The sequence below is a fragment of the Nannospalax galili genome, unplaced genomic scaffold (assembly GCF_000622305.1).
Source record: "Nannospalax galili isolate Female #2095 unplaced genomic scaffold, S.galili_v1.0 scaffold569, whole genome shotgun sequence".
Classification (NCBI taxonomy): Eukaryota; Metazoa; Chordata; class Mammalia; order Rodentia; family Spalacidae; genus Nannospalax; species Nannospalax galili.
The window spans coordinates 216,897-231,773 of record NW_008360300.1 but is presented as its reverse complement, the minus strand read 5'-3'; the positions used below and the strand labels follow the sequence as shown (position 1 = coordinate 231,773).

The following is a 14,877-nucleotide window of genomic DNA, read 5'->3' as shown; positions in this document are numbered from 1 at the left end:
GCCTGGTCTACATAGTGAGTTCCAGGCCAGCTGGGGCTACAGGGAAGTATAAAAACCAAAACCAAAAAAAAAAAAAAAACCAAAACAAAAACCCAAGTAAGATAGGCACTGTCTTAATCACTGAATTCAGAAATCACTGCAGTACTTTCCTGGTTAAATATTAAGTGACCAAAAGAAACCTAGAGCCAAGTCAGGACTATCAGAGATTTTGAAAGGTCATGTATCTTCTGACTTCAGAAATAATATTGAAATTACTGTAAATAAATATAAACCCAGGTTTATACGATTTCAGAGGGAAGGTTTATATTTTTCAGGATCCATTTTCTACTTTTTATGATACTTTTCTTCCTAATACCTCATATAGTGGTTCTCAGATATTGGTGAGCATCAGAATCAATTCAGAGGATTGTTAAAGTGCTAAACTCTACCCCCACCAATTCCGAATCAATAGATCTTGGTGGTCCTGAGAATCTGTACTTCTCATAAATTTTGTACTTCTCATGGTTGGTGTGACATCAGTGAGTCACAATCACACTGTGACAATCACTGTCGACCCCTAACCCTTATATTTCAAATGGGGAAGTGGATACCAGCTGGTTATCATTGTTCTTTGGACTGAAGCACACATATATTTGAACAAAAAATTTAAGACTCCCTCGGCCATTTTTCTCCCCTACAGGCTAAATGATAAATTTTCTCTAACCTCTTATTATAGTTACCATTCCCCAACCCTTTTTTTTTTTTTTTTTTTTTTTTTAGGTTCTTTGTTGAGTATCCAAGTTACTTTCAGTTGTAGAGCCATGAACAAGACCCAGAGTCTGAGTCAGAGACCTGCTGTGACTGATGTCAGGAGCTGAGTGACTTAGATCTAACCCTTGTGCGTACATTCATTAATCTTCAATAGCCAAGCCTGCCTTGTTAGCGCTCCTGAGTCAGGTGCTTCTGACTCCTTATGAATTGCAGTAATGCCTCATAGACCTTCCTAATGCCTATTTTCTGAGAAACTCAAAGCTCTGCCTAACAAACTAGATAGACGACCCAGCATTCTAAGCCAGAGCAGGGTCAGGTGACGTACAAGAGGGAAAAGAAAACCTGGAGCTGAAGGTCGGATTTCTGTGTCAAACGACTTAATAGAGAGGGCTGCATTTTATTTGTTGGATTAGATCTGAAGCTACCAAACAGCAACAGTTTTGGGTGAAGTGAAACAGTGGCACCTCCTTCCCTGGCAGGAACGTGACAAGGAATGGGAGAGAGGGACAATTCACTCCCAGCTGCTGCCGAGGACAAAGCAGCACCAAGATACAAGAGCGTGTCCCAATCCTACACTGCAAATGCCCAGATGAATTGAAAGTTACTGTGCTCTCAACTCCTCTCATGCTCTTGTTTCCCATTTCTCTCTTTTTGTATTTTATCTTTTGCCTGTTTGTTTACTGTATGTCAGGGCCTGTTTCCTGGTGCTGATGAGGTTTAGCATGTGAGCTCTTTGCAAGTAGAAACTATGTTCTCTTTGTGCTGTGGGGTGCGTGGTAGACAGGGATAATAACAGCAGGCCCAGTATTTCCCAGAGACATCAGCATGCTTCCCCAGTCAGCTACGGCCATAGATTGGTGCCAACACGGGCCTCTCTCTGCTTACTCTTTCATTTTGGATAACACAATTGAAACTGGATATACAACAACCTCTCCCTCCCAAATAGTCTTTTGAAAAGAGAATATTTTAGGAAAGTGATCACTGAGCCAAAGAAACCTGTTATAGAATATAATTGCCTTGTAGTTATGTGGACAAGCTACTGATTAAAACCCTCATATGGGGCCTAGCGAAGTAGCTCAGAGGTAGAGTGCTTGTCAAATAGATGTGTGGGGCCTTGGATTCTGTTTCCAGCATCATACCAACCAACCAACCAACCAAGTATCATGTGAATGAAGGGAAGCCAGAGAAAACTTCCTGATAAGCTCCTCAAAGCTTCAGAGCAGAAGATGATGCTGCAGGAGTAAAGCACTTGTAAACTTACTGTGTCGGCAGCTGTCTTGTCAAAGCCTCCGGATCACAACAGTTAAAGAAGCAAGGACCAGGGTAGTCAGTGAGAGCAGCTTCCAAAGAACCCAAGGATAGATCTGCAATGGGGTAGCAGTAATGCATAGTACCTGGGTCCACTGGACTCCTGGGTTCTTCTTGTAGAAGGCTGTCTGTGTTTCTCAGCATGTGACCCCCCTCCCCGATTTGTGGCCATATCAGTTGAGCTCACAGTGATCTGTCACACTCAAGGTCACAACAAATCAACATGAGGGACCTCTGACAGGTACCACTTCATGGGGCACACAGAATACCAAGTAGTTAAGGAGAACTGTGGAACTAGCAATCACATGAAAGCCACTGCTGCCACTTCCATAATTTCATGTTGAATATTTCCTCTTCTGTTCATCTAGCTCACTCTCGTGGCATAAATCACCAAAGTACAATCTGGAAATGATTATGAACATTTTAGCAACTTGCCCTAAAACACGTGCTAGTAGACACTAATAGAGAAGCCTCTTTCTGTGACATTAAAAATGAACAAATTCTTATTAGTTTTTCTTTTTGGCAGAACTAAAAAGTATAATTGGTCAAATGAATTTTAGTCTGAAAACTAGCACGACTACAGTACACTATTAAAAACATTCCGTTCCATTGCATTCTATGGCTTCTTAGGAACAGCTAACATCAGGACAAGAGCTGTGGCACTCTTTCAATAAAGTGGACATTATGAAGCATTTGCTGGAACAGAATCCCTTGCTCAAGATGACAATGACTTTTCTGTTATAATTAATCTGGACTAAAGATTTCTCCTCTGCTCAAAAAACCAAGCTTAAAAAAAGCATGTTTCTAAAATTAGCCTAGGAATTCAGTTCTATTTTCAATTCTTACATTCTTTTCCTTCTAAATGTATGACTGAAACATTTCCTTTCATTGTTGACACCTAATGTCATCTGTATTTAAAATTAGACAACACATAATTACAAAGAACTCCTTAAATAAAGCTTTGCAAAAATGGAAAAATGACATTCATAATACTAACCCAGGGTTTGCCTCCGTCTGCTCATAGGGAGACAGGGAAGCACCACTGTTTCATTAAAATCAGTATTCCTAAAGCTGAAGTAATTTACACATTAGATGAAAAATAAATTTCTTCCTGGTTCTGTCATAAGTAAGTTGCTTGGCATAAGGTCAGCCTATTCTGTATGTAAATGTAATTCAAGCTAAGCAGGATAATTTGGATTTAATTTAAAATACTGAAATTTTTAGTTTGCTTCAGTCTAACTTTAAGTTAGATGAAAAGCAGTTAAGAGCAGACACTTCATGGCTTTTGTATACCCTGGCTAACTAACTCAGCCAGAGGACCCTTTAAATTATACTCTAAAACTTTCCTCCTAAATAAATTTTTATAAAGTGATTTTCTTTAGGAGTATTTGGGTCTCTTTTTTAGGCACAAATTCTTTAAAAAGATGCTTTTCATCTAAGCATTTAGTGGGATGACATTTGACACTTGATACTCTCTTGTTTCTGCAGCATACTCTTGAATGGGGTATAAAAGGAATTCACTTTAGCATTTTTTTCCCCAATAGTTATGTCACCATAGAAAATACAACTTAGTGACACAATATAAATTTCTGTCTATATACCATTTCCACTAATCAAACATTTTAACAGCTAGAATCAGGACTAATCTACAGACTTTAAAAAAAAATAAAAATAAGTAAGAATTAACTATTCTCTCCAGAGAAAGCTGACTAAGCCAGAGGCTCCCAGCAGTGTACATGTGGAGAAAACCCTGTGCCGCTTTGTGAGAAGGCCCTGTTGCAGCACCAACTCCAGCTTTTCCAAGACTATATGAAAGTCACTTTAGGAAGATTTAAGGTACAAAGAACAAAGAGAAGTCTTTAAAATTCCCAGAGTACTTACAAGTAGTTTGAAAGGAAATCTGAACCACAGTTCTTCAGAAGTCTGCTCTCCGGATCATAAACACAATCTGAAGTTTAAAATAGATACCTATCATATTAGGCCCAGAAGTTACATTTCAGCTTGCTAACTTCTACTTGGGTAAACAGTTTTACAACTCATAGAACAAGCCCTGGCTAAAATTAACTTCAGCGGAGCAGCAGGCAGGAACACGCTAGTTTGCATCATGTGAGCCGGGATTTATTCAGCAGGACAACATTGGTGTCCTCTTAATGGGAATTTGGCCAAGGGGTGTGTCCTGATGAACAATACATAGCATCATGATTATGCTAATTATTGAATTCGGTCCAACAAAACTAACTTATTTTAAATTGGTATCACAAGTACTGACAAAGAGAAGAAGTAATAAAGCTTTTTTTATAACAATCACTTGATTTTTAAGCACATTCAGATCAGACAACTGTCAACAAGGTGGCAGCACTGCCTGCTCTTCCAGGAAAAGCAGTATAAGGGCATCTAGTGAGATTATTTAAACAGCATGATTAGAGCTGATACTTTGTGAAATTAAATGGGCAAGGAGTATACACACTAATAAGTCTATTAATGAATACCCTTCAGAAAACATTTTTTTTTTCTTTATAGATAAGGAACTAATTCTTGCTTTCGACTTTGTCTTTTGTACCTCCCAAGGAGTTTCGATGAGGACACATATTGACTAAAAAAAAAAAAAAAAAAAGTCACAGTTGAGCTAGAGAGCTGGCTCAACGGTTTGGGACCCTGGTTTGATTCCCAGCACCCACATGGTGGCTTACATTTTTGTGTCTCTGTGGGCATTGCACCTACATGGTGCCCTTATATATACACATAGACAAATTTTTTTTTTTTAAATCACAACTGAGAACAAACATCTTCAATATTTAAAAAAGGCACTGTCCTTGGCAAGAAGCACTTTAAAGGGCATTTAAATGTATAGCTGGCTAGAACTAGAAAAACTGTTCTCTATTTGTAGCCTTGACTGACCATTCTCAAAACACAATGAAAATTAAGTTAATACAAGACTCCAAAAACACAGTTGATATTTAAAAGAAAATCAGAATATGAATTATTTAAGAAACACAAATGCCACTCTGGCATTTGTTTAAGAAACACAAATCAGCCTTCTACCCCGACAAGTACATCTATACCACTCATTAAAGAAGCTTCTTTTTGCAACAGACAGAGGCTATTACAGAGTTCTATTCTTGGTCACACAGAGAATATATATCTGAGAGATGCTCAGCCCTAAATGACACACCTACAGTGGAACCTCTACACTTAAGGCTTATGGAACATAGTGGAACAGGAGGTAGAGAGAATACTAATATATCCCTCAATTCTCAACTGTGATGCTTCCTCATACAATAGAGTGTAATGCACACCGAAGGCCACAATTGACTAAGATTTAGAGAATAAGAGACTGTAGAGTCCCTGCCCCTGGATAGGACTCCTACATTAATCCTCACCCATGCATGGCTCAGGAACCATTGTGGAAGAGAGGGTGAAAAGATTGTAAGAGTCAGGGTTGGTGCATGAACATAAGGAAACAGGCTTTCAGGCCTTTGGGAACTTGCTCATGAACTTGCAACAATGGTGCAGCATGCACAAAGCCCATGCTGATTCAATAAGTCAAAAACCCAGCATAGAATGGTGGAAATGGGCAGGAGACCCAACCCTAGCCAAGGAACTATTAGCAAATGATTACTGTGGGGTGAGGAAGAGTAGATCTTCTTTAAGGGAGTGCCTCTAGATGGGCTGACTACACTTCAGTGGATAAACTTGCACTGAGTGACATCTGGATACAAATGCTTGACTGGATAGGACTTAACATATATGACAGAATACCTGAAATCTGGTGGGAGGCAACTATGGGGGGTAGGGGAGGGAGTTTAAGTTTGATTAAGATGTATATGAAATGCACAACTCAAAAAAATTAATTAATCCCCCCTCAAATGTCCTAAGTACAACTTAGAACAAAGGCACAGAAGTACTTAGCATCTGCTGTGGACGATACAAACTAGTTTGCTTTAGGTATCTCAATTCTGAAGACATACTTTAGGCCCTGACTTGATACTTCATGAAAGATATCAAAACTCTTTACAAACACCAATCAAATCTCCAAAGAGTTACCTCCCCTTCAAACAGATACAAAGTAATTTGATGACTTTGATGACACTGGATTATACCATCTTCCTCCAAAACCCCCTATGATTCCATATTAACTACATTATTAAAATTCTAGTATCATTTCAGAGCTGTTTGTTTTCCTAATTTAAAAATGCTAGTTTATATTTTAGGAGATTTATTGTACTCAATAACCAAATTCCAGGCCTGGGCTCAGAGGCTTAAATATTCCTCCCCACAGCAGAGAGGTGTCTACAGCATGGATCATTAAAACAGAACCAGACCTTTATAAAGCACAGCCTATCTGTGGTAGGCATGCCAAAAGTAGCCAATGTCTAGTTTTCATTGGCATAAACTGGTAACTGCTAATAAAATCCCCTGAATGCTATTTACAAAAACTGCTGGCTATGCATCTAGAATTCTATCCCTATGCCCAACCTAGGCTGCTGCAGATAGACTGTGTCTGTCTCTCCACCACGGCAGCAGTCCCTGGAGGTGGGCATTGCTATCCTGTGCTGAGAGAAAATAAGTTGTACTAATCAGAGGGGTTGATCTCTTATTAATATGATTATTCTCAGTAATTCACAGCAAACTTAGTCTAGAATTCTTAATGCCAAAAGTGGACAATGTGAGGCTAATTTTGACAAAATTATTATCCAATAGCATCCATGCTCAGTAGAGAAGTCTCTAAGCAAAACTATTTTTTCTGCTCTAATCCAGAAAGAAAAAAAAGCAAATATTGAGTTGATTTGCACATTGCAGAAGATCCAGAATGCATTGTAAGACCTATTATATTGAAACAGGAGATACTAAGTAATTTTCTAGTTCCCCATATGCGAAATATATTAAGTATGACTCTGCTGGTTCCGTACAGTAGCCTAATACACTTAGAGAGTGGCTTCTATGGCATCAGTAAATTTCAGAAATTAAAAAACAAACAAAAAACCCCATTATTTTAATAAATTCACACTGATGAATCAACCTAGACATCAACTTTCTAGACTAGCTACATACATAGATACTTTAAAATATTCTAGTAGCTACTTTCAAAAACAGATAAAAATAATTTTAATGATACAGTTTTGAGCTTAGTATTTCAAAGACACTATCAATTGAACATGCAATAAATACAAAAATTATTAATGAGCTATCTTACTTTCTTTAGTGTCTACTAGTCTGTTAGATTTACAATTAGGGCACCTAAGTTTAGACAATCCATATTCCAAACGCTCAGTGACTACTCTAGTTTTCTTTCATTTGCTGTGATAAAAACACTGACCAAAACCAACTTGGGGAGGAAAAGGTTTATTTGGCTTACAGCACAGTCCATCATCAAGGGAGGCCAAGGCAGGAACTCAGGAACCTGAAGCATAGACCATAGAGGAATGGCTTGCTCCGTTGGCTTGTCCTCAGCCTGCTTTCTTATATAAAACAAGACTATCTGTCCAGGGATGGCACAGACCACAGTGGGCTGGGCCCTCCCACATCACTCAACAATCAAGAAAATGTCCTACAGACATGGGCACAGGCCAATCCAATGGAAAGAATCCTCAACTGAGGTTCCCTCTTACCAGGTGTGTCAAGTTAACAACTAAAGCTATCCAACACAATTGACCCCTTGTCAATTTGACACACAAACACTCTGCTATTAAACCACAATCTTTCCATTTCTTGTCCAAGATATGATGTTAATATTAATATCATAACATAAAACAGGACAACCTTAAAAGTTCCACAGCCCTTAAAAATTTCAAACACTTTAAAAGTTCAGTCTTTAAAAGTCTTGTAATTGTGGGCTCCTGTAAAATCCAAAACAAGTACTGTCTTATTTCAAAAGGGAAGAATCAGGGCTGGAGAGATGGCTCAGTGGTTAAGGGCACTGACTGCTCTTGCAGAGGACCTGGGTTTGATTCACATTCAGGCAATACGCTCATACATATAAAATAATAAAGTATTTTTTTTAAAAAAGGGAAGAATCGGGTACAATTAAGTAAAACCAAAGTCCAGCAAAGTAGCTCAAGGCTGGGTGTATCTGGGATTCACTAGCGATCTTCTTAGCTCTAAAGGGCTTAGGCAGCTTCACTTCTCTGGCTCTGCTGTCCACAGCACACACAGTTTGTCTCATAGGCTCAGGCCAGCTCCACCCCATACCTGCCACTGCTCTTGGTTGTTGTCCTATGGTCCTGGTATCTCCAATATGTGGGGGATCGCATCTGCAACTGAGGCTGCACCTTCACCGATGGCCTCTCCTGGCCTCTCAGGGTGCAAAGCGTCAGATTCTCTCCATGACCCCATCTTGCTGGAGTCTTCACCAAAACTGAGACTGTGCTTTCACCAATGGCCTTTCCTGGCCTCTCACAGTGCCAAGCCTCAGCTGTTCTCTATGACCCCTTCATGCCTTCAAATCCAGAACTATATAGGAGACTCTTACACACTACCAAGTCCTGCTTCTAGGTTGAGATGGAGCCTCGGGTCACCTCTGGACCCCAGTGTCTGGATGTTGACCCTGAGGAGATATTTCCCAGAAGATTTCACCCCAATGATGCTGGTCTCTTGTTACAGCTGATTTTTCAGCCCCAGCTAACCAGCATCAATTATTCCGGTAAAGTTGTGCTTCAGTGGTGCTGATCTCCTTAGTCATAGCTGATTCTTCAGCACCAGGTGACGAGAAACCAGATTCTCAATTCAAAATATCACACAAATAGCCCAGATAGTCTTTGCTTCCCTTGAAACTTCACAAGTCAGGCCTCCATTATCTACACCTCTTTCAGCATTATTTTCAAATTCTTCCAGAACAGCTCAATAAAGCTCTAAACACTAGCTTTTCCAGTCCCAAGCCCCAAAAACCTCTACAATCCTCCCTAAAACAACTAGGTTAGGTCTATCACAGCAATAGCCCACTCTCAAGTACCAATTTTTGTTCTAGTTAGCTTTCTATTGCTGTGATAAAAACACTGACCAAAACCACCTTTGGGAGGAAAAGGTTTATTTGGCTCATAGCACAGTTTATCATCAAGTGAAGCCAAGGCAGGAACTCAGGACAGGAGCCTGGAGCACAGCTTACTGGCTTGCTCTTCTGACCTCTACTCAGTCTCTTTTTTGGTCTTTTTGAGACACAGCCTCCCTGTAGCCCCACCTGGCCTGGAACTCTCTATGGAGACCAGGTTGGCCTTGAACTAAGAGACTCACCTGCCTTTGTTTCTCAAGTGCAGGGATTAAAGGTGTGCACTACCACACCTAGCTCAAACTCCTTTCTTACACAACACAAGACCACCTGCCCAGGGGTGGCACCAACCACCATGGGTGGTGCCCTGCCACATCACTCAACAATCAAGAAAATGCCCCACAGACATGGCCACAGACCAATCCAATGGAGACAATTCCTCAACTGAGGTTCCTTCCTAACCAGGGGTGTCAAGTTAACAATTAAAGCTATCTAGCACAGTGACCGCATGTACTTGCTGAATGTCATACTAGCAATACCTTTCTGACAAGTTTTCTAGAACATGTAGTAATATGCTCACATATATAGGCTCTGTTGATCTCAGTAAACTAAAGCTATAATAGTGGAGATTTAAGGATAAAGCCTATAGTATTTGTCCTTAAGGATTCAAAGACTAAAGATTTTGCATTTTGAACCTCTTAAAATACATAAAATGTGGGCTGGAGAGATAGCTCAGCAGTTAAGAGCACTTGCTGCTCTTGCAGAGGACCTGGGTTAGGTTCCCAGCACCTACATGGTGGCTAACAACCATCTTTAACTCCAATTCCAGGAGGTCTGATGCCCTGGCTTCCGCAGGCACTGCATGACACAGCTACACTTACATACATGCAGGTATAACACTCATACATATAAAATAAAAATTAAAAATTAAAAAATACACCAACTGTTCTGTGTTCATTGGGTACTTTTCTGGACTGGATTATTTATTAAAAATAATCCCAAATAGTAAGGAACCCTAAGGCAAGCCTGTAAAACTGAAGAAGGAACAAAACGCTAAAGAAAACCAAGGGAATGATCAAGACAGGCAGAGGAGGGGGAAAGACCATTTAGAAAAATTGGCCTGAAAGAGAATAAATAGGGCTGGGTGTGGTGGCACACTCCTTTAATCTCACCACTCTGGAGGCAGAGGCAGTGAGATCTCTGTGATAAAGGCAAGCCTGGTCTATATGGTGACTTGAAGGCCTGGTGGGGCTACAAGGAATCCTGTCTCAAAAAAGAAACAAACAAATTAAAAAAGAAGATAAATAAGTCAAAAGAAAAAAAGAGAAAAGGAAGTCCTCATTCCTAGGCATAATATTCAATTACAATGTTGGGAATCAATGCTGGTGTGCTCCAGTTCCAGTGCTAGGTACTAGGCACAGAGATGAAAGACAAAGTCTATGTAATCAGGGGTTTACATCTTACTATCATATGGTACTATGGGGAGCAGGGAACATACAAAGAGGGACACAGTTGTTTTTAAATGATTATTTGGGGATAAAATTTAAAACATATGTTCTAGAATAAATGAAAACTATTTTATTTTGGAGCCTTAAAAGAGTCATGGATCATGAAGAGATATTCTGAATATCTAAAAATTACACCTAAACATAGCAATGAGATTGCCATTCTGAGTTATTTATTATCTTCAAATTATACTTGGTGATTTGATAGAACTTGGTAGAATAGGGAAAAAAAATCAGGGTTCACCAGTTCCTAGTTTTCCAGAGGATTACATAAAATACACAAAGAAATTAAAAAAAAAAAAAACTTGGCCAAGCATGGTACCTTTAATCCCAGGACTTGGGAGGCAGAGGCAGGCAGATCTCTGTGAGACAGAGTCACCCTGCTCTACATAGTGAATTGCAGACCAGCTGTGGCTACAGGGAAACCCTGTCTCAAAAAGAAACCTCCCCTTCCAAAAAAAGTAATGAATACTTAAGAAAAAATAACCCATTAGGGAAGAAATTCATTGGATGGCAGTTCTGACGTCAAAATGTAAGGTATCACCTATTGGCTGTGTGACCTCAGGAAACTTGCTGACCTCTGTGTGTGTGTTTTATGTTAAATGGGGACAAAAATGCTGACATCAAAGGAGTACTGAGGCAAGCATGGAGGTGCTGGCCTTTAATTCAAACTTGGAAGGCAGAGGTGAGCAGAGCTCTGTGAGATAGAGGCCAGCCTGGTCTCCATAGTGAGCTCCAGGACAGCTGTGGCTACAGGGAGACCCTGGTCCAAAAAGACAAAAAAAAAAAAAAAAAAAAAAAAAAAAAAAAAAAAGACTATTGAGAACAAGAGATGATGTACACAATCCTGGCACACAGGGGTGCTCTCACAATACACAGCTGTGACATCATGACTATGCTACATCAATGGAGTACTTGGTAAAGATCAATTGGGGTATTTAATGAGTAAGGATCAAAAGCTCCCTACTTTTATAGTTCAAAACTTCAAAAAGTGAAAAGTTAAAAGGAACTTTAAATGATTGCTAGGTATTCCAAGGAAACCTGGGGCCTACAAATGCTCTTAAAACCCCAGTACTGCAATAGCCTGTTTAATTTTCTTTTATGATATCGCCTCATATCCCTAGCCTGGGGTGGAATGAGAATTTGGGATACTGCCTAGATATGCCCAGGAATATGCAGCTTGGTAGACTGTTGTCAGTGTCCCTATTCACCCCTGCCTCATCATTGAGCAGTCCCTTCCTCTGGGGCAATGGCAAGAAGAACCCAGAGCCTTACTTTTCAAGACTCTAGAATATTGAGTTTGCTACAGGTGCAGCCCTGGCTGGACTTTCGGGGAGAAAGAGATCATGTGTGGCAGAAAAGTTGTCTTTGCTGAGAGCTCTACTCCAGTCAGCCAGCCAACTACCCAATGTATATATGAGGGCCGAATTATGTGGCCCTCCCATGCTGCCACTCACTACAGAAATCAGTCAGGCTGGCTCAAATTTGAACCATAAAGAGATCTACATGACAGTGACATATAAGGAATGCTTTGGGCATGCTATTTTTGAGACAGTAGATCACTCTGTAGCCCAGTCTGACCATGAACTCATAATCTTTCCACTTTAGCCTCCAAGTGTTGGTATGACCAGTGTGTCAGCCACACATTACCACACATTACCAGTGTGTTTGTTTTAAGCCATTATTAGTATGAGGTGTACATTTTATAGTGAAAGCTCACCAACTTATGTATTTTCAAGACATCTATATATCTTAGTCTTTCAAATGATTACACTGGTATAATCCATAGGTATTCAGTCATTTAAAATTTTAGAAGTGAACTGGGTATCATTTATATACACATGAATACAGACCTCTAAGAAGAATAAAGTCTTCACCATGTATTTTCTGTCAGCTAAAACAATTTAGCAGCAAATTCTTCAAGACAGTTAAAAAAAAAAACAAACTGATAGCAGAATTTTGTGATGTAATTTATATGAGGCCATTTAAAGCAAAGGCAGTACTATCACTGTTAGTACCTGAATACTTATTTCATTGCAGCTAATTCTTTTTAAAAAACTTTTTAGAGCAATTGATGAAAAGTTTAATTCAATCTCTCTATGTACCTAGACAAAGTATATGAAGTGAAAATAAACATTTTTATTATGCTATCTTTATGTTTCATATTTAATGTTTATTCTTCATGAATTTAATATATGTACATCTTTGTGAATTTCACATATGTACATAATGAAATATCCTCATACACACAATTAATTTTTTAAAGCATATTAGAATTCAGTTGGGAATTTCACACTACTAATAGTCATATATTTATTTAACATTTGTTAAGCCATTGATTCTCCTACTTTGAAACTTCTAAGTATTTTCAAGGTTTGTATGAACAGCAAGATGCCCACAACTATAACAGAAAATGGTATAAATGACAGTTTTGACTTTTAATCTATTATATAACCTTATAATCTGATAGGAGGTAGGTACAAAACCTTTTACTATATAAAGGAATAACAGGAAACATTCCAAAGGGTACAAATTTATTTGCATAGGAACGTGAGAAAAGAAGTTTCCAGCTGTGTTAACCAGAAAAAAGGCATTTTGGAGGAAATGACATTTGAATTAAGGCTTCTGCATGCTGATCAAATTTTCATCAGCAGAAGAGGAAGAACACTATATAGAAGCAAGGACCCACCAAAGACAGGGAGGAAGGACAGCAGTAAAATGTGTCAGGGTAGCCTGGATGCAGACTGCAGCTCCAACTGCTGTTCCGACTAACCACTTATAAGTTACTTGATTTCTCCAAATCTAGGCCATAAAGTAAGTATCCAATGAAAGTTTAGGGTTTACAGTAACAGCCTCAGTTTCTTCATCTCTAAAATGAGGATAATAATTGCACACGTCTATTATGTTTATGAAGATAAAATGAGTTTGTATCTGTAAAACATGCAGAAGACTGATTGCTATAAATATTCTGTTAAATACATGCTTATATATATGGACAGTGAGACAGACAAAATATTTTAAATGTAGTATCATTACATGAAACTATCAACAAAATGTTAATTGGCTTTGTTTTGAAGATGAACATATTAAAGACAGTTACCAAGTTATACTTTAAAAAAATCTCCTAGAAGTACTTGAAATTACCCTGCTATATCCAGATAAAAATTATTTCCTAAAATCTTGTTTTTATCACTGATTTGCTTAGAAATTACTTTTCCACAAATATTGCAAAGGTAAACTTTACCAATCACAAATCAGACTTCATTGTTTATGCTGGATAAAATCTGAATGTGATTGTGCTGGACTGCTGATCATGTGTCCAGGTCTCAGTTTACCTCCTCCAACCACAGGGAATCCATTAAGACTCAGGCACAAATAACTGATTTTCTGAGTATTTGGTACATTAGTGCTAGATACTCAGTACTCTTCGTTAGCGTTCCTCCTGGTAATGCAGACTGAACCCAGGATTGCCCCTGTCTCTTGCTAGACAAATGTTCTAAAACCGACTTATATCCCCAGTCCTTTATGTACTTTTTATTTTGAGACAGAGTCTCACTAAGTAACTCAGGCTGTTCCTGAACTAACCCTGTAGCCCATGTGGGCCTTGAACTTGTGATCTTCCTGCCTCAGCCTCACAGGTGGGTGGGATAACATGCCAGTATAACCTGATACAATCATACTGTTTTGCAGCCACAGAATCTTTACCAAGACCACTTTTAACCTTCTTAGTGAGGCCACTTGCTTCCTAAACTTGGAAGTTAAGATTTTTGTGAGGTGGTTCAACTGGTAAAGGGGCTTGCCACCAAGCCTGGCCAACCTGAGTTTGATCCCATGTATGTGTGTGTGTGGGGCAGAACAAAAACTGACTCCTCCAAGATGTCCTCTGACCTCCACATGTATTTCATGGCGCGCGCGCGCACAAACACACACACACACACACACACACACACACACACACAAAATGTTAAAAAGCGACTTTCTGCAAGCCATAATAGGAGAGTCCTTCAATAGAATCGTACTGCAGAATTCAGCCATAAAATGAGGATGACAGCACACTTCCTAGAATTGTTCTAAAAACAATTTAATGCACATAAAGCAAAGTACTGCCTGACACGGATTTTAAAAATTATATATGTATGCATCTCTCTACATCTATTGTTTAAAAATTTTGTTATTTTTATTTTATGTGTATGAGTGTATTGCCTGCATGTATATACATGTATCCATGTCATGCAGGCCTGTGGACTGGAGTTACAGATAGTTGTTAGCTGCCCTGTGGGTGCTGGGAACTGAACTTGAGTCCTCTGCAAGAGCAGACAGTGCTTTTAACCG

At 39.2% G+C, this 14,877-nt stretch overlaps 1 protein-coding gene across 5 annotated transcripts in view; it reads right to left on the bottom strand.

Annotated features, from left to right (window-relative positions):
* Slc20a2 (solute carrier family 20 member 2) overlaps positions 1-14,877 on the bottom strand; it is a 131,476-nt gene that overhangs the window by 63,735 nt on the left and 52,864 nt on the right. The window contains exons 2-3 of one of the 5 annotated variants that reach the window (XM_017795880.2): positions 3,940-4,006; positions 2,012-2,114 (exon numbers count right to left, since the gene is read on the bottom strand). The exons of 1 other annotated variant lie outside the window; for it this stretch is intronic. The gene's annotated coding sequence lies outside the window, so the exon portion shown is untranslated. Of the gene's footprint in view, positions 1-2,011; positions 2,115-3,939; positions 4,170-14,877 lie in introns of those variants that run through there. 3 more of the 5 variants (XM_017795879.2, XM_029559213.1, XM_017795878.2) reach the window with 3 other exon arrangements.